The sequence below is a fragment of the Toxorhynchites rutilus genome, chromosome 2 (genome assembly GCF_029784135.1).
Source record: "Toxorhynchites rutilus septentrionalis strain SRP chromosome 2, ASM2978413v1, whole genome shotgun sequence".
In the NCBI taxonomy this organism is placed as follows: domain Eukaryota; kingdom Metazoa; phylum Arthropoda; class Insecta; order Diptera; family Culicidae; genus Toxorhynchites; species Toxorhynchites rutilus.
In genome coordinates, this window is record NC_073745.1 from 124,355,342 (window position 1) to 124,374,116 (window position 18,775).

Consider the following 18,775-nt stretch of genomic DNA (forward strand, 5'->3'; position numbering starts at 1 on the left):
CTCAACGCTTTGGCATTTCTTTCACATTTGACCTTCATCCCAGCCGTCAACATCTTGTCTTGGATTGCTTTCGGATTCGATGGACACGCGTTTCGTGCTGTTCGGAGGCAGGTTATATACATACAAGCACAAAGGCACAAACATTAACAGCAATAATGGAACTGCCAATATTAGCTAAGCGTTCGAAGAGGCCGGCTCAAGGATGACCGGTCCCCCGTCAGCGCAAGGAGTTTTGAGCGATAAAAAAATTCCAATAGCTCTAGCCGATGGCGATTTGCTTGTCGATGAAGAATGTCGACACCATACACACCGTTCAAATTCATACTGAACGAACAGTTCGGGAGTTGATCGAGTTTAGAATTCTGTATTCATTGATTACTATCCAAATGAGATAGGTAGGCAGCTGACACTCATTCATTTGTTTTATGTCTTCATTGAATATTCAAAATCGCGCAGATCATCATCATCTTTTTAATTCACAATCTGCCGATCTACGCATTGTCCCATGTTACTTTTTGACAGTTTTCTCTTTACTTCATAAAACGATGTTCATGCCTAATCTTCAGGAAAAACGCAAAAAAAAGTTATTGTAATTCTCCATTCTTCAAAAAACGAAGTTTTCATGCATGTTTTTTATTCCCAGTATTTCAAAAAACAACATCAAGTTCAATTGTCCCACGTTGATATTCTAGGCATAGCTGTCCCACTATGAATTTGGAAACTTATAATCAAGCTTGATTGATTGAGGTGCAAGGAACTTTTCACATATCATTAGACAATAGTTTACTGCTCATTAAAAAGCAGGTGTATTGCTAAACTGAAATGGTTCAAGCTTCTGGTAGACAAATATGGTAGGAAATTTTGATTGCGTTTTTCTCAGTTGTTGATTTTGAAAAATGGGACAACTATGCGTAGAACGGCAGCAATTCAATTGTAGCAATAGTCTATGTAAATTTCTGTTTGCACGGGTTTCGGCTATAGTAGCGACCACGCTTTGCTTCAATGTGCTTTCATCTGGCATGAATGCAATTCAGAATATTTTGTATTTTTTGATGTAGGATACCGTATTTCGGGAATATACTGGGGGTACAAATTGATACTATAAATTCAAAGCATTCGAGGCACGAAAATGATTCAATTTTGAGTGTTTATTGCTTGAATTATTTACGAGATTCTTGCATCTATAATATAGAAAATTATGAGTTTTCAATGTTAGTAGAATTTCTCTGGTATATCCGTGTTTCCAATTGCCAATTCCAAAAAATCAAAGTATTATAAGGTTACTCAATGAGTTTTGTCGTTCGACGAGTGACACCACGATGGATTTGTTTTTCTAAGCAGGGTTGCCTACTATAATTTTTAAAAATCAGGGAGAATGAAAATATAAATCAGGATAAATCAGGATAGCCCATATTGGGTTGTCCGAAAAGTTAATGTCGATTTTAAAGAAAACAAAAACATCATTTTCAATTAAAGATATATAATTTCATTATATACGTAGTTCTGTTTCACAATCTTTCATCATCTTTCACACAGTTTAAATATTCTATCCTCCCAGAACATGTTTGCTCCCTCGTCGAAGCCATACGTATGAGAATCAGTTGCTTGGAAGTAGCTCATAAGACAGAATCCATTCGAAATCTCATCAGGAACAGAGTATATCTTCCTTCTGACGAAAACTGGATATGTAAAAGAAATTATAAACAGGGTATAAATCCTCGCATAAGCGGAAATACTAGTGTTTCACCTGACTTTTGGATCGTTTATATTTTTTCCGAAAAACCTACAGCATCACTGCAGTCAATTGCAGAGAAATCAATATTCAAATTTTCACTGAATTCATCATCCATGCTTTGGGATGAATCTTTACTCGACAAGTAAGAAAAGCATATCAGCAGTGGAAGACTTGTTGAATTTTTCCTAATTTTTATGATATTTAGTACTGTTATAGATATATTTACCATAGTCTCATAATTAAAGTTGATTCTACTTTGAATCAGACGAACAAATTATATATAAAATCTTTTTATATTGACTGTGGATTCAAAAATTTTCTCTTGAGTAATTTTGGAAAACCTCGAAACAATTGAGGGTAGAGATAGAAAAGTTATGTACAGATTTACGTCTAGAGAACCTAACTTAATGTATGATATATACAAGTGCGAACAGGAGAACTATCATGACAGAAAAGAGTACAAAAATCAGGAAAAACCAGAATCATTTAAAAAAATCAGTATAAATTGAGTGTTTGACAGGATATCAGGAAGCGTGCTAAAAAGTCGGGAAATCCTGAAAAATCAGGAAGGTTAGCATCTCTGTGTATGAGTTTCGAAGTGACCTAGAGTTCAGATATTGATCAAGTATGTGTTAGCACCAGTTTTTGGAATCCACAAAGAATTTTGTAAGTGAATTACTTTCAAATTGGTAAAACAATAAACTCAGGTTATTCTTGTAATCATTAGGAATGAAAAAAAATATCATGAGAAGACAATTTAGTTTACAGAAGAAAAACTCTTTCCACCACAACAATGCCTTCTTTTACAAAGCTCAAATAACTTTCATAATAATAATTATAATAATAATAATAATCCCGCTCATTCCTCTACATAGGTTTGAGTTGGTCGATTATCTAGTTGTTAATTAATTAATTTAATTAATATGAAATCACCTCTTTGTGATATCGGTATTTGACTAAGCTTCGTCTATTCAAAAGCTTCTTCGGACATTTTTGTAAGAGGTAACATCAAATCTTTCAGTTCAGTCAAATCTCAAGAAGAAACGCTTGTTGTCAAGCTATCCCATAGCATCTTCTGAGTTCACTGTAACCTGACTGCCAAAATTGTCAGACTATTAACTCTTCAGATTAACCGAACATTTGACCCGTTGGATGAATTTCAGGTTGTAGCCTTTCCCATCATTCTGACGGTTGTCTGCTTGATCCTTCAGAAATCGCTAGTGAGCCTCCTCTACTCGTCAACATTCCTTCCCTCGATCTTAAACAAACCCCAATCGTAGCTGTGCTCCTTTTTAACACTTTCGACGCCCCGTCACCCAGATATGGGTGACACTTTCCTCGCTCGAATTGATTAGGATTTTTAGAAGGTATTTGATAGAATAGACACCTAAATGTAACTGTAGGATATGAAGAAAAATAATAAAATCATGACCATAATATTATACTGTTTATATTATACTTTTTATTAATTTATAGTACGGATGGTTTGTACTGCAGTTTTTTGCAAAACCCCTATACTATGACTTCGGTATGTGTTATTGTCATCAATTCGTCTTTAATTGAAAACAATCATTGCTAGATCTTGTAAAAGTTATCTATAAACTAAGTTTGATCTTCATTTAATAATTTAATCGCAAGTTGGGGTCTGCAAGAAACTCAAAAACGTCGCGTTGGGCGTCAAAAGTGTGACCGAAACATACATATCCAATTTCACAATAAGAGCAAACTCTACTATGTTCCAATCGCTATCACAATTCAAATTTCTCATTGCTGTATTAGCGCGCGCGTGCTCAAACTTATGTAGACTACTCTCTATTTTATTTTTTCTTTCTCTTTTCATTTCTATGAACATACAAAAACTTCTTCATTATCATTGATACGATGATGGCAATTCGCTCTTCCATACACATACACAAACATACTTCTTTAAAAAACAATTTCGTTAATTACAATTTAACCATTTAAATTACATTTTAAAATCCACTAATGTGGTTGCTCTTTTAATGTGCCTAGGTATCGAATTGAAATAACTAACTCCTTTAAAAAATAGGGAACTCTGTGACACTCTACTTAAGAAGTTAAGAGTACGTGTTCCGTCTGATTTTCTGGTATTATATCTATGAATATTACTTCCTCTTTCAATTCGATCACACAAATACCGAGGCAGCAATCCATTTATAAATTTGAAAACGAACACCATGGTTAAATATACAATCCTTTGCTTCACAGATAGCCATTGAAGCGTGTTTAGCATGAAAGCTGAGGAAGTGAATCTATTACAACGCAAAATTAACCGCATTTCTTTATTTTGTAAACGATGTGACCTCAACATTTGTGTTTCGTTAGCAAGAAAAAGAATGGATGAACAGAAGTCTATGCGTGGCGATATTATTGATTTATATAATTGAATTTTACTCGAAATTGTCAACTCATTTCTTAAACGATTAAACATTTCTTTAAACGATTTTGATGACATTATCTGACATTAGTTCCAATAAATCCGATTCGAAGGAATAGTTTTACTTCATGTGATGTATTATACTCTCATACTGACAGCTGACATTTCGATGGTTTCTTTTCCAGAAGAGCTTCGCAGATCAACTCCAGCATTGATAATGCATCTTCTTTTAACATGGATATTTTCGGAACAATGAGTAGCACTCTTCAAAGATATTCTGCCATTACAAGAAATTAACCCATCATGAACATAAATGAATTACATTGCGTGTGAACATCCAACACGAGGCCTAGAGTTTTCTCATCATCCTTCGATTTTAATATTCATTCGGGGGAAAGATTTCTTAGACGTGAGACGATGACATCGCCATTAATAACTGGCGCAGTTCAAGATGTTCGTCGATAAAAGTTCTTTGGACTTGCATCAGTATACGTTTATTTTCGATTTTGCCATTGAGAATACAATTAAAATGTGGTATCATGCATAGGAACCTCAACTAAGCATTGAATTAAAAACGCAGGCAATACTACGTTTGGAAGGCAGTACTTTGCATAAAACGATGGGTGGTATCACTCGAAAAGTTCGAAAATTTATCCGAACAGCTGACCAGTAATTTGATGTATTTTTCGTCTCAAAAAGTAAAATAAAATTTTCATCCATAACTATTATTTTGAAAGCATCATTTTTTCCCAATGAAAACACGCAAAGCTCAATGCCATCACGTGAATATACTCTTCAAAATTAGAAGCCGAATTAGTTTCCGACAGCAAAAGTAGCAAGTTTTCCATTTTCATGGTCGTTATTTTAGATTTTTCAAAACAATACTCGTAACGTGATATATGGTGAATCCGATTGCTAACCCGTGAACCATCACAACAGTTCTTATGACACGAATGTCACAAGTGATAAAGTGTTCTTAATCAAATTTAAAAAATCACATCAGTTCGCGGGAGAGCTCAACGGTAGCTATGAAATGTGGTTGACGCTTTAATCAACATATGTTTTACTAGTCCACGAGTCGGAGGACCTTATTGTAGTTAGAAGTTTCTCTGTCTCATGCCATTGCTAGAGGGGGAGCGGGTAAAGCAAGTCGTTTGCGAAAATACTAAACTCCTTTTTTTCATCAATTAAGATTTCGGCGATTAATTTATTTATCGGTTATATGGACAACACTAGTCACAACACGTCTCGTACGATCTTCTCTTCTTCGGTGAAGAGCTGCTAAGAATGATGCTAAAGAAATCGAAAATAATTTTAGGCCTTGGTAAAACTTCAAGCCGCTTTCGAAGATACTATTTGTCGTAAATCTATTCACTGATATCGTGGGATGCTCATTCTATCACATTAAATCAGATTTCTTTTGTGAATTTCGCTTTTTTACTAAATGACTAATTTGAGGAAGCAAATTTCTCTATGTGCCGGTAATCAATGCGTTCTTGATGTTCACTATTTCATCATTGACTAGCCTTGGAACCGAAACTTCGCTCGTAAATCAGAATATTTCTTTCTATTTTTTAACAAAACAAGTCGGAAGTGTTTATTTTTCTAATCACATACCAAAACAAGAAGTTTGTTCGTCGCTTTCAAACTGGACCCGCATGTGAAACGTCAAATCAAATCGAGGGAAACTTGAATGAATTGTTTGATCTTGAGATTGGATGAACAAAAAGTTTGCATTGAGTGCAATAATAGGTATGATTTATAATTAGAGGAAAATATTTCTCTGTAATTTAATCAATGTTTTTGTCACGCGAAAATAATTTCAATTTTCATAACATCTCAAATTACATTCGAATGCCCCTCGCCGCAAATCTTCGAATTGAATATGGCGTCAATTGTTTACCAGGTTCCCAGGTTCCAGTTACCAGGTTCCAGTTATCGAGTTATCGTACGATTACTGTACATAATTAGTCATTCAACTTTTAAATTCAACCAAAATTTTGATTGATGTCAACCAGAGTTACCATATCTACAGAATAATCCACAGATTTTCTGCAATTTTGAAACATAATTTTACTTTTTGTATCATGGATAGACATAGTTATTATTGATTAGACGATATTGATTGTATCCACGTAAAGCCAACAAGCGTATACACTGTAGTAAAAATAAACTACAGATTTTTCAGACTTTTTGAAAACAAAAATCTGTAGATACAGATTACAGATTTTTTGGGCTTCATACAGAATATACAGATTTGTCAAAATAACGTTCCAGTAATAGTTATGCCTTGATGTAAATAATATCTTTTCCCATCTTACTTCTCATTTGATTTTGAATTTGTTTAATTCTGATACAATCGTCTGCGTTACTCTTTTCATCTTTTTCTTACTACAGCACAGTACAGAAGAGAATGTAAATTTCAAAAGTGCGCTCCTACTATCGTGGAAATTATTTTGCTTTGGAACTTCTCTCTTGAAGAATTGAATATATCTATATTCAATCGATACGTTTTGACACAGGATTGCGTTTTCGGGTAGTAGATATATAAAAAAAAGTGCTCCCGTGGCCGAGTGGTTAGCGTCAAAACCTAACATGCCGGGGGTTCGGGTTCGATTCCCGTTCTGGTCGGGGAAATTTTTCTTCAAAGAAATTTCCTCTGACTTGCACTGTGGTCACGCGTATTCTAGAGCTTGCCACTAAGAATACATTCAAGGCGTGTTATTTGGCATAGAAATCTCAACTAAGTACTAATGAAAATGACGCAAGTAATACTACGTTGAGACGGCGGAGTTCCTCTAGGAACGTTAGTGCCATATAAGAAGAAGAAGAAGATATATAAAAAAAACGTTATTCCCTATTTCCATATAGTCAATAATATGCTGAAATAGGGTTGAAGAAAGAGCTTCTAATTTCATATAAATTTGTGTAGATCGTAAGGTGTTTCCCTAACACGGTCTAGAAAAACGGGACTGTATAGTCCGTATCAGAAAAACACATTGCGGTCTAGATATTTACAGTTATCTTCTGCACAGCTAAAATCGAAAAGAAGGGATAAACTCAGTTCAGGAAATATTGAAGCCCAAAACAATGAAAATACAACCTAGAGAGATTCAACAACGACCGAAACCAAAAAATTAAACGAATCATTTGAACGACTTAATGACCAAATCTATTTTATTGTTTTATGAACCACGTTTTGTTATTGGTTGTTGAATTGAACAAAAGAAGCTGAAACACCCGAATTTACTAAGCGATATATGCCACGAATAATACATCAAATCTGATGTAGCAGAACCAGACTTTGGAGATTTTGGAAAACGTCTGATGATATCTTCATTTGTGTTGAAGCTGTAGAAACATCAGCTACTGAACTAGGCGAGAACAAACCAATAGCTTTTAGGATCATCTGCAGAATCCGATGGTCAAACGACGAAAACTTCAATAAAAAATAGAAATTTAGATAAAAACATACCAATAAATTGATTTAGAATGGGAAATTGCTGTAGGGTAGGGCGGGGCTAGTCGGTCATTTTTGAATAAATTTGGCTATAACTTTGTAGTACGAAGTTTTGCGTTAGAATGTTAAGTACCACAATGAAGCTTATCTTTTACCCTTTCAATGAAAAATAACCAGCGAATCAGTTATTTGACATTTTTCTTTTATTTAACGTCTTTATATTTCAGAATAAATTGACCAACTAACCCCACACACGGGGTAAGTTGGTCAATAATAGGCATGTTTTTTTGAGCAAATAATAAACGTTTTTCCATTAGAAGTTTCCTTCATAATAAATTAATTAATTGAATCAAACAGTTAACTAATATCATGTAGCAAGTGAAAAAACAAAGTAATGAAAACATTAAATTATCATCGTTGTTGAAAATTAGTCAGGCAATCTTTTCTAACGATCTCGTCTTTCTTCCACTTTGTGGCGCACCAGAGATGCCAGGTTTGAAGACATGTCTTCATCTTGAAGACATTTGATTTTGTAAAGACATTTTGATGACATTATGAAATATGTGAAGACATTGCAGTATGATAGCGTACGTGGATTTTTAAAAATCATTATTTCCATGAAATTCTAACTATTGTCCGAAAATATCGGACAAAAAAAGTAGGACTTTAGTATCAGCAAACGGTCTGAATATATATTGTCTTTAGAAGACATTAGTTTATTTGCGCTCGAAAATTGTGACATTGAGTTTCTATTATTTTGGGCCTACTATACAATAGATTAACCTAGATCTTTCAAACGACCACTTCACAAGTCGAAGGTCTTCCGGTTACATACCTTTTCTTCAATTAGTTTCATAGATATGGTTTGAGTTACAACCAAAATTTCAAAGCTAAAATAAACAAATAGTGTTATCACAGTTCCGTTCCGAGGAACTTTCCTCCGATATTATGGTGAAGACATTTTCTCGTACCACGACTTTTGAAAAAAATCACCTGGCTTCCCTGCGGCGCACAACCGCTTGCATTCTTGCTTGCATTTGTTTTGATGACATTGAACCGTTCGCCCCAAAGTATCCAGGTATGCTACATTACTCAATACATTATTGCGAGTTCTGATATTCAATGATAGCGTTTATTATATTGAATGAAAATTTTACAGCAAAAAATATAAATATGACAATTATATTTCAAGCGGTTTGTGTGGTGGTTGTCTCGTTTCAAATACACTGGGTTTAGCAGTAAAGCATATGCTTTCTATATTTGTTTATAGTTTGCGAAATGAAACACGGCATACCTGAAAATTTTATATGCGTTGTTCTCAAACGAGCAATTTGTGTGTCCAACTAGCCCCTCTATATATATAAAAAAGAATATTCATGAAAACTAAATAAAAATTATTTTTAAAGCGATTTCCATCAACACTTAATGCTAATACGTACAATAAACCTTTGTTTTACGTTTGAGCCGATTTTTGTCATGGTTATTAACCGGTTTTAGAATACATTTTATAATGCTCAAACCATGAATGTTTCTTTGGCAAAATCGGAACCATGTCCGTATTTTTCAACCTACTTAATAAAAAGTTTTTCCAATTTGTTTATTTTGTTGCATCAGCAATTCGCTATTTTTCATCCTTAGATCGCTAATTTTTTGGACGCTCAGATTCCAAGATATCGTCACTGACCATCTTACCATTTAAGAAGAAGAAGAACACCTCATTAGAGCATTTTATTTTTACTACAGCGTATATGCTTGGTGGCTTGACATAGATACAATCAACATCGTCTAGTCAATAATTACTATGTCTACCCATGATACAAAAGGTAAAATTATGCTTAAAATTGGACTTACAAATTTAATGCATCTCTACGAATGCATTGCATTCTTTCCAGTCATTTTTTTGAAGTTATGTGATACTAGTAGGTTCAATCCAATTCATACCTGAGTGAGACCTGCCTAAAAAAGTGAAAAGACCTTCAGAAAACATGAATGCACTGGGCTTTGGTAATCGATCGAGAAACTGCTATCAGAACGTCAAGCAAATGTAATATAGGGTTAGGGAAAAAGAAATGTCGTATTTCTGATCTTCATTATCCCCTCCATCCCCTCCCCCCAAAACCCCCTCCCTCCTTATTTGCAAAAAACTCAGACAGCGAGTTTTCGCAAGCCTCTTTTGAGGCCAACTTAGTATCACCAAGAGCGTTTTGCATGGACCGGAAGAGATGATAATCACTTGAAGCCAGGTTCGGACTATACGGTGGGTGCAATAGGACATCCCATCCGAGCTCCCGTAGCTTCTGGCGGGTCATCAAAGATGTGTGTAGCCGACCTTTGTCCTGGTGGAAAACAACACCATTCCTATTGATCATTTTTGGCCGCTTCTGGTCTATCGCCTGCTTCAAACGGTCAAGCTGCTCACAGTAGAGAACCGAGTTGAGGGTCTGGCCATAGTTGAGCAGCTCATAGTGGATGATTCCCTTCCAATCCCACCAAACATACAGCAAAACCTTCCTGGCCGTCAATCCGGGCTTGGCGATGGTTTGGGCCGGAATTTTTTCGGCCGCCTTCGTTGCAGTTTTACCTCGCAGGTAGTAAAATCGTAAAATATGGCGATTTTCTTGCTTGGTGGACTCCATCTTTGACGCGCTATAACTTGAGACTGAAAAGGTCAATCACAACACTGTCAAAACGACACTTGTAGCACAGATTGTCGTCTTTAAATAGCCGTATAGTATGACCCGATGCGATAAGTACAACACAAGATATGTTTAAGTGTTGCCATATATTGACAATATAAGACATTTCTTTTTCCCCGACCCAATATATGTAAAGAAATTTCCAAATCATTTCATGTTTCATGTTTTTAAATTCACGCAGACTGTCATATCCCGTGGTTGTAATCATCGATCCCATTCGATTGGTCTTTGAAACACCCTTATAACTCATTATGACTGTACCCTTCGACACACACAGAAATCTAATCAAAAACGGTGAAACGAGTTCGGTAAAAATACATTTTTGTGGCTCTTCGCCATATTCCAGTCGCTGATGAAACTGAAAAACAAAAACATGTATAATCTAAAAAACACATAATTTCCGGTGGGTCTCCAAATTATTTTTGAAGCCCTGCTACTGGGGTATACGATTATATACAATTTCCGTGAAAAATTTATGGATTTCGGTAAAAGAGAATAGTCCAAATTGCCAACAACCGTGCTGTTTTTGGCATTGGGATGATTTATGTTGACACAGATTGATACTGTGACAGTGAAATGTAATAGAAATAATGTTGTAACGGATTGAGGGATTGACACACCATAATTCAATCATTCACTTCAGTCTCTTTTGAAAGCTCAGAAACAGCACAGAATTTACTTACTAGATGTGACCAAAGTTTTCAGATCTGATGGTTCATATATTCCACTCAGCAGGAAATAATCCAACAAATTATGCAGATGGATAACGATGGGTGGAAAAATATCTCGTTCGTTACACTTTTTCACTTCCTGAACTAGACAAACAGGTTTCGTTTCGATTTGTTTAACTCGCTGTTATCAGTTTTCTAGACAAAAACAAAAGCTGGAGATTGGGAAACTTGGGCACAGAATGTTGATTACAACTCTTCACCACTTTCAGAGTTTTCTTCAAGAAATGAAAACAGAAAAACAGAGTTTTTTTAGAAAACAACAGAAAACATGAACGGAACAATTTCACAAAACAGCGGGGCTTCTTTTTGCTTCTCACTAATCAGGCTGAAACGGACGGATAGGAAAGGAGGGAGTTTTCACTTGAACGTACTAATTTTCACACAACGGGTGTTTGCAGTCAGGAGAGAGCACATAACCAACAATCACCGTTTTATCTTCGGTCGATTCTTCGCCGCCTGTCGATGATCTCACTCACTTGCCAGTAAAATAATAGAAACTGGTGATTCCTTCTTTGAACCTGTACTGATGCATAAATTTTCACTGATTTTGGCGAGCTTCCAAATATGTCACACCAATCGCCACGCCACTTTTACGCCAGGGTTCGTCACTTTTTTGCTAGAATCTTTCGTGAGCAAAATTTAAACTCGTTGATATATTATCCGTTAAAATCTAAAACCATCAAACGATTTCACCATGAACGTCCATCATCCATCGTTTCTTCCCGCACAACCACAAAACCACACACAAAAAAAAACCATGAGGAGCGCCAAGAATTCACCTAAATTAGTTCAAGAGATCCGCCGCGGAGGAAAGAGAGAGCTGGATGGAAAGGTTGATCGCGACCGCGAAAAACACCGTACAAAATTTGTCCGCGTCCGACGAGCGTTTCCAACCAACTGGTTGCGCAAAGGCGTAAAGCGAGAAACATCGGAAGGCAAACGTTGGCAATGAAAGCGTCGAAAAGCGAACCGAGGAGATTCGCTCGCTCGCGCGGAGTTTGGAGTCGCGCTGTTGAGAACGTTGCCTTGGAACTTTTGAGACGAAGTTGTTTTTTTTTTCGAGGAGAGCGCACGCGAAGGCGACTTTCATATCGCGGAGTCGAACGTCAATTTTTTTCTCCTCGATTTTGCTTTCTGGTTGTCTTGCTTTGTGAGTATAGCGGATTTTTACTCCACCTTTCTGCATTCGTAGCTTACTTTTTGTGTATATTGTCTGGTAATGTGGAGTTTTCGCATAACATAGTTTGTAAGATATTGGTGTTGGTTTGGGTTGGACAACATGCATGGTTTCTTCAAAATCGAATTCGTATTGAGAGCAAAACTTGAAACCGGGTTTTTACACCAGGTGGCACCACTTGTTTGTGCGTGGCTGTCAAAATCGATTTCATTGAGTCACTTTCCAAACCCAAATTCAGCTTGGAGTCGTAAGTTATTCGTGGAATTGTTTGGCGAACACATTTTTAAGCGTGAATGGAGTAGCGTCAAAAACACCTCACTACGCACCAAAAGTTAACTAAACAGCTACGAAAATTATGTTTGTGTCAGATGTAAACAACCAGCTGTCAAAACCGAGGTTGTGCATCGATGAACAAAACACGGTAAAACAAATTTACGCAAGTGTATTTTTCATTATGTCATACCCTAAAGTGCCCATTTAGGAACGAAAGCCATTTTTTGTTTTTCTAAAATATAAATCAACGACTATGAAATGGCATAATAGTCTACTAATTATCTACTTTTTCCTAGGATTTAAGAAAAATTTGGTTTATCGAGTTTGTTGTGTTTCTTCGTGGGAGTGAAACGCGTAACTCATAAACAACAAATTAAAATATATTTACTAAAACGTTTTAGAGATGGGCGAGCGCTCACGAGCCGCTCATTTGAGCCGGTTCGTGGGAAAGAACGTACGATCCACGGTTCTTTAAAAATGAGCCGCGGCTCTCAAATGAACGGCTCTTAAATGAACCGTGGTTCAAAAAAAGATCCACGGCTCATAAAAGAACCGTGTTTTTTTGTAATAGCCGGTTTATTGGTTAAGAACCATGGATCGTACACCCCTTCTGACGAACCGTGGCCTGCGGCAGTGCGGAAGAAATATATGTTTCCCATGCTGCTTTTTAGGCGGTTTTATTTAGCTCTTTGTATGTTTGTAAATTTTGAAGGATTACATATTTTCTCGAAACCCCATAAATATTGGTATCTAATGAAAGGACTTGACTAAAGGGTGTGTCACATCAAATTGCATCACGGAAAAAACGCTGTAGAAATTCGCCCAGTAGACCGATCCTTTTGAAAATTTTAGACAGTAAAATAAAAACTATTAAACAACTTTTGGTATTTTCTTTTTATTCATACTTCGAGCTCAAGCCCGTATGCTCGCACCTTCCTCTTTACCCCGTCCATAAGGTTCTGTACAACGTCAGGTTGTAGTTTTTTTTAACAGAAATCCATTTTCTCTTGAAGTCCGCCTCCGATTTGACAACTTTTGGGTTCTTCCGGAGGGCCTGCTTCATAATCGCCCAGTATTTCTCTATGTGGCGAAGCTCCGGCGCGTTGGGCGGGTTCATTTCCTTTGGCACGAAGGTGACCCCGTTGGCTTCGTACCACTCCAACACGTCCTTTGAATAGTGGCAGAAGCGAGATCCGGCCAGAAGATGGTCGGGCCCTCGTGCTGCTTCAATAGTGGTAGTAAGCGCTTCTGTAGGCACTCCTTAAGGTAAACCTGCCCGTTTACCGTGCCGGTCATCACGAAGGGGGCGCTCCGCTTTCCGCAAGAGCAGATCGCTTGCCACACCATGTACTTTTTGGCAAACTTGGATAGTTTCTGCTTGCGAATCTCCTCCGGAACGCTGAATTTGTCCTCTGCGGAGAAGAACAACAGGCCCGGCAGCTGACGAAAGTCCGCTTTGACGTAGGTTTCTTCGTCCATTACCAGGCAATGCGGCTTCGTCAGCATTTCGGTGTACAACTTCCGGGCTCGCGTCTTCCCACCATGTTTTGCCTTTCGTCGCAGTTAGGAGCCTTCTGAACCTTGTATGTACGCAGGCCCTCCCGCTGCTTGGTCCGCTGGACGAATGAACTTGACAAATTCAGCTTATTGGCGACATCCCGGACCGAACTTCTCGGATCGCGTTTAAACTGCTTAACTACGCGCTTGTGATCTTTTTCACTGACGGAGCATCCATTTTTGCCGTTCTTCACCTTCCGGTCGATGGTTAGGTTCTCGAAGTATCGTTTTAGTACTCTGCTGACCGTGGATTGGACGATTCCCAGCATCTTACCGATGTCCCGATGTGACAACTCCAGATTCTCGAAATGAGTGCACAGCATTAATTCACGTCGCTCTTTTTTGTTCGACCACATTTTTCCAAATTTACGAAAAATTGACAGTGAAGCAATGATTATAAGCGGAAGCTGAAGATATAATTCCTAAAAATTAAATTTCTACAGCGTTTTTTCCGTGATGCAATTTGAAGTGACACACCCTTTGGTAGGACGCAGTTATTTATAAAAAATGTAAATCCAAAATGGCGACCGTTCCAAATGACAGACTAAATTTCTTCTGAAAAACCCATCATATGGGTATCAAATGAAAGGGCTTGTCTAGTAGAGCACAGTTATTTATGATCAATCCAACTCCAAGATGGCCAATTACTTTTTTCATGCAACTCCCGCATATGGATATTGAATTCAACGAAAACGGAGGTGAACCAACGCGAGTCGAGAGAACAAATTCTTTCCAAACACCTGGAATTTCCTGACCGTCGCACCAGCAGTTGGGAAAAATGTTGAACATTCACCATTCAAGGAGCTGGAAGAAAACCGGGACCGAAGAACAAAAAGACGGAGGGAAAGGTGAAGCGGATGATTAAAACAAACCCCAACGTCTCAAGCCGTGATTTGGCTAAAAAGTTCGGCATGTCGCAGAGCTACGTCCAGAATGCAAAAAAGAGAGCTGGATCACATACATACAAGGTACATAACTTCCCAAACCGCGATGAGCGGCAACTATCGACGGCTAAAACTCGGGCACCGAAGCTCTACGAGAAGATGCTGACAAAATATGGCTGCTGTGTGATGGACGACGAAACGTACATAAAAGCCGATTTTGAGCAAATTCCGGGGTTGGAGTTTTTCACCGTCAAGAGCAAGTTCGATGTGGACGACAAATTTAAGAAGAAAAAAATGTTGAAGTTCGCCTTCAAATATCTCGTTTGGCAGGCCATCTGCTCTTGGGCACAGTAAATGGCCAGATCTACAAATCTGAGTGCCTCGAGAAGCGCCTTTTGCCGTTCTTGCAGCAGCACGACGATGCTCCGCTATTTTGGCCAGATTTGGCATCATGCCACTATTCTAAAAGTGTCCTGGAGTGGTATGAGGCTGTCCATTTTGCTCCAAAGAACATTAACCCGCCAAACTGTCCGGAGCTGCTGCGCCCGGTGGAGCAGTACTGGGCAATAATTAAGCGGGAACTTCGGAAGAGCAAGAAGACAGTCAAAGACGAGAAGGACATGTTAAGAAAATGGAAAAAAAAACTGAGAAACTGGTACTGGATACGTTCAATTTTACACTCAAAGCTCCATCGATTAACTTTTCTTTTGATTTTTGAAGTAAATATATGTATAAAACTAACCTAAAATTTTGGTTTGATTCTAAACATTATAAGAGAATTGGCATGACATTTTCGGTGTCGCAATAATTTCGTGTTAGCCCTTTACACGCCTACGAAACTACCACCAATCGTTGGTGATGAAGCGCGGTCATCTGTATGGGAGGAGTTTGATGCATTGGTTGGCAATCTTCGATCCTCACATGATCCAAAAGCTGTTGCAATATCTATTGTAGATAAATATTTGGCGGAACCAGATTTGCTGAGAATAAGTGACCCTTTGCTTTGGTGGAATGAAAGGAAATCTATCTCTCTGCGGCTCTACCATTTTTTTAATATTATGTATTCGGGCGACTTCAGTACCATGTGAGCGAGTTTTTCCTAAAGCAGGACAAGTTTGCAGTGAAAAATGTAGCAGACTTTCACCAGATAACATCGAAAAGATAATATTTATAAATAAACAAAGTAAACAAGATTATTGTGATGGAAATATATCAGAGAAAACCTTCAGTAAAGTAATATTTTTACTATTCTCTGCACTGATTGTTGTTTTAAACCTTATTTTTTACATCCTCAATTCTTTACATATCCGAATAAACCAGTTCTTGAAAAGAGCCATCGAACCGCTCAAATGAGCCGGCTCTTTTCATTGAGCGCACGGCTCTGAGCCACTCGCTGAAATGAATCGTTTTGCTCATCTTTAAAACGTTATGACAATACAAAATGCGTCTAACTCGTGCTTTTTCAAACTCATGTCTCTTTATGTAGATGACAGTTCTCTTGCCGCCGACCCATCCGTTGTAGCATCTGACGAGCCGTTGTGGTGTAATCGGTGAGGGCTACCCAACACCTCCCCCCTTTTTTAAAAAGTGGTAAGGATCATATCTCGCAGGAAGTCTTCGAGTCCTAGAAGATCTGCGAGCTGCTGTCAGTTGTTACAGTTGTCTAGGGGAATTGCACTGTCGCTGAACACTGACCTTCTTCTTCTTCTTCAATGGCACTAACGTTCCTAGAGGAACTTCGCCGTCTCAACGTAGTATTACTTGCGTCATTTTTTTTATTAGTACTTAGTTGAGATTTCTATGCCAAATAACACGCCTTGAATGCATTCTGAGTGGCAAGCTCTAGAATACGCGTGACCACAGTGCAAGTCGGAGGAAATTTCTTTTGACGAAAAATTCCCCCGACCAGAACGGGAATCGAACCCGAACACCCGGCATGTTAGTTATGACGCTAACCAGTCGGCCACGGAAGCACTGACCTTCGGTAGCAATTTATCCAGCTCTAGAGGTAGAGGAGGCCGCTCTTCCTTCCTTCGGGTGTCGGACTGTGCAGGTTCCAGTAGTCCAACAGGATACTCAACGGAACTTTCGACTGTTTCGCTGATTCGGTCGCAGGCAGTTGATTTTCGGAATGATGACGTTTTCGCAAATGATTGCAGTGGGACCTTATCAAGGTTTGCTTCCCAGGTAACCAAACGTTATACAAGACCTTGCCAATGCGTTCGTGCACTTCTCCTCCTTCCCAGTGCCATTTGTTGTTCCGGAACACTTTGGCCCAGACGAGATCCTGACGGAAGTATTTTCTTGGTTTAGCGCCATGCCGCCGGTCAAACTGCTGATCTTGCTTGGAGTTTTCGATTTTGTGCGCCGAAGTTGGTGGTCGAAGCAGCTCTAACGACGTGCGAATTCGTCTGCCGAGCAGATGTTCCCTCTGGAGCAGTGCGACGTGGTGTGGAAAATCGTTTTTTTTTTGCTTTCGGTCTTTTCGATCATTTTGTAGATTTGTTTTTCAGTATACTTCGATTTTTTTCTCACCAAAGGCTAGCTAACATTTCTTTTAAACATAATGTCAACATTTGTATTGCTCCTTCTACGATTTACTTCTGTACACTGTACGACTGTTCGACTAAATGACAGAGGTATGGCACGATTGGCTTTTATGGGATCATTGTCAGCTGAGTTCTGGCCAGTTGTTGAATTTCTAATAATGATTTTTCAATTAAATAATTTATCAAATAAAAATAGCTGGCGGCACATGATGAACGCTCTGTGGCTGTGGCCTTCATGCTGCAAAACAAAACAAAATGCTTTTGATATTTGAATAGAAATATGAAATTTGTATTCCCTGTTCAAAGAAACGACCGTAAACCGGGGGCAAATCACTATTTTCAGAAAAATGTGAATATTTCCGATTGCTTTAGTTAGATTTATACCCAATTATTTTTAAAATCAGTACTGGTGCTAAGGTCACATAGCGTTATGGAAAGTTTTGTTCAAAAAAATCCTTAAGCGTTAATTTGGAATTTATTTTTTTGACGTAAAGCTACGTCTTTCAGGAGGGGTGCCAAATCAGAAAACAGGGCACGTTTTTGTGAAATAAAGTTAACTTTAATAAAGGGTGTGTCACATCAAATTGCATCACGAAAAAAACGCTGTAGAAATTTAATTTTTAGGAATTATATCTTCAGCTTTCGCTTATAATCAGATAAGAGTGTATAGATCACGTTGGCCATGCTTCACTGTCAATTTTTCGTAAATTTGGAAAAATGTCGTCGAACGAAAAAGAGCGTCGTGAATTAATCCTGTGCACTCATTTCGAGAATCCGGAGTTGTCACATCGGGACATCGGTAAGATGCTGGGAATCGTCCAATCCACGGTCAGCAGAGTACTAAAACGATACATCGAGAACCTAACCATCGACCGGAAGGTGAAGAACGGTAAAAATGGATGCTCCGTCAGTGAAAAAGATCACAAGCGCGTAGTTAAGCAGTTTAGACGTGATCCGAGATGTTCGGTCCGGGATGTCGCCAATAAGCTAAATTTGTCAAGTTCATTCGTCCAGCGGACCAAGCAGCGGGAGGGCCTGCGTACATACAAGGTTCAGAAGGCTCCTAACCGCGACGAAAGGCAAAACATGGTGGGGAAGACGCGAGCCCGGAAGATGTACACCGCAATGCTGACGAAGCCGCAGTGCCTGGTAATGGACGACGAAACCTACGTCAAAGCGGACTTTCGTCAGCTGCCGGGCCTGTTGTTCTTCTCCGCAGAGGACAAATTCAGCGTTCCGGAGGAGATTCGCCAGCAGAAACTATCCAAGGTTGCCAAAAACAGGAAGTGGGTTATATCTATGGTATAACCGCAAG

The 18,775-nt window shown here is 38.4% G+C and overlaps 1 protein-coding gene across 5 annotated transcripts in view; it reads right to left on the reverse strand.

Annotated features, from left to right (window-relative positions):
• Positions 1–11,937, reverse strand: part of LOC129769739 (calpain-C) — a 72,060-nt gene extending 60,123 nt beyond the window's left edge. Inside the window, exons 1-2 of one of the 5 annotated variants that reach the window (XM_055772186.1) lie at positions 11,497–11,937; positions 10,973–11,155 (exon numbers count right to left, since the gene is read on the reverse strand). The gene's annotated coding sequence lies outside the window, so the exon portion shown is untranslated. Of the gene's footprint in view, positions 1–10,972; positions 11,236–11,496 lie in introns of all 5 variants that reach the window. The other 4 variants (XM_055772183.1, XM_055772188.1, XM_055772185.1 and 1 more) reach the window with 4 other exon arrangements.
• Positions 11,938–18,775: the final 6,838 nt, after the last annotated feature.